The 2062-nt window shown below is 47.4% G+C and overlaps 1 protein-coding gene across 1 annotated transcript in view; it reads right to left on the bottom strand.

Moving 5' to 3' along the window:
- The window catches only part of TSLP (thymic stromal lymphopoietin), a 6933-nt gene that overhangs the window by 2350 nt on the left and 2521 nt on the right, over positions 1 to 2062 (bottom strand). The gene's annotated exons all lie outside the window — the stretch shown is intronic.

A 2062-nucleotide genomic window follows, 5' to 3' on the forward strand; every position in this document is an offset into this window, starting at 1 on the left:
GGCTTTTCTGGAACCTTCCAAGTCTGGGGTTTAGTGTCATGCCAGGATCCTTTGGAAGAGAAGTCCTCCGCCCCGCTCTCCCTCCACCAGCAGCTCCTCAGGGTCTCGTGGGATGATGCCAAAGCCTGATTCATCCGCTGTGCCGTCAGAGGTGTCCCTGGAGACCGGGTAGGCAGACATGAGTTTCAGACACAGGTCTCTTCTCTGAGTTGGGACATGCTGACGGGGCAGAGACGGGGAAAAGCAGCTTCTGCCTAGGTTCCCCTTGCGTTTCTCTAGGGTGTAAGCGAACCGACTCCCTTCCTTTGTGTCTGCCTTGAGAACTGCGTCTCCGTCGGGTTTCGTGGACGCAGGGCAGAGAGGGAGCTGCCTCCTCCTGAGCATCCTGGAGGACTTCTCTGCAGTCTGCACTGCGCGGAACACTGGCCCCGAGGACTCGATCTCCTTCCCTGTTACTGGGTGGCCTCGTAGGCCCCTTCGGTCTGATGCTCAGCACCTCTTGCTTAACCGATCCCAGTTGCCTTGACATTTACAGTCATCCGTCCCCACCTGAATCCAAGCTGTCTTTCCAGCCTTATCTCCTTTATTCTCCTAGACGTCTGCCAAATAGCAGCTGAAGTTAATATGCTCTTAAGGTGTCCTTGGGGCTTGCCAGGTGGCCAGTGGTAAAGAACCTGCTTGCCAGTGCGGGAGATGTAAGAGACACGGGTTCGATCCGCGGGAGTAGGAAATGGAAACCTACTCCAGTGTTCTTGTCTGGAAAATTCCACGGGCCGCGGAGCCTACAGTCCATGGGGTCACAAAGAGTCAGCCACAGCTGAGCAACTGAGCAGGCGCAAGGTCGTGTTCTTCCCAGCCTCGCGTCCTGGGGGCCGGTGTTCTCCTAGCGCTCAGTACTCACTCAGACGGCTCCTTCATAAGTGCTCCCTTACCTGGATGTGGTCTCCCTTTCCTTTAAGCCATATTTATTTTGGGCTTCCCTTTTATGACCGCCATTTACTTTACATAATGTATATGTATAAATGGTTCAAGTGGATTCCAGGAGTATAGCATCAAAAAGTTAGAAAAAGGAAGCTTTAAGGAGAAGTTCTTTCAACAGGAAGTGATTTGCTTTCTGACAATGATCTTAAAAGATCTATGAAGTGACAGTGGCTCAGTCACGTCCGACTCTTTTTGACCCCATGGAGAAGTCCATGGAATTCTCCAGGCCAGAATACTGGAGCTAATCTATACTTCAGCTTACTGAAGTATATATTATGTTTCTTTCTTCTTTTTCTTTCTATGCAGCGCATGAGGCTGAGCCCCATAGTGCTAATGATGATGATAGTAGGCAGAAGAAACACTGGCTCCCCCTAATGAACGTGTAGAGTCCACTATATTCTCTCCTTTGCAATGATGGTTTGGAAGATCAGAAGTCATTTTTGAACTCGTCTTAATTCTTCATTTCTTAATAATGTTCTACAGTCCATGGTGTCACAAAGAGTCAGACACGACTGAGCAACTAAGCATAGCACAGCAGATGACCCTCCCTATACCCGATTCCCACATTTTTTTATTCCTTGGTACCTTTCTTTTGTCTTGACTCTTGGTTTTTTTTTTTTTTTCCTTATCTTTTATTTAGTACCAATGCAGCAGTGGCCACAGGACTGGAAAAGGTGACTTTTCATTCCAATCTCAAAGAAAGGCAATGCCAAAGAATGCTCAAACTACTGCACAATTGCACTCATCTCACACACTAGTAAAGTAATCCTCAAAATTCTCCAAGCCAGGCTTCAGCAATACATGAACTGTGAACTTCCAGATGTTCAAGCTGGTTTTAGAAAAGGCAGAGGAACCAGAGATCAAATTTCCAACATCTGCTGGATCATTGAAAAAGCAAGAGAGTTCCAGAAAAACATCTGTTTCTGCTTTATTGATGATGCCAAAGCCTTTGACTATGTGGATCACAAGAAACTGGAAAATTCTGAAAGAGATGGGAATACCAGACCACCTGACCTGCTTCTTGGGAAACCTATATGCAGGTCAGGAAGCAACAGTTAGAACTGGACATGGAACAACAGAC

The sequence above is a fragment of the Bison bison genome, unplaced genomic scaffold (assembly GCF_000754665.1).
Source record: "Bison bison bison isolate TAMUID 2011002044 unplaced genomic scaffold, Bison_UMD1.0 scf7180017864231, whole genome shotgun sequence".
NCBI classification, from domain to species: domain Eukaryota; kingdom Metazoa; phylum Chordata; class Mammalia; order Artiodactyla; family Bovidae; genus Bison; species Bison bison.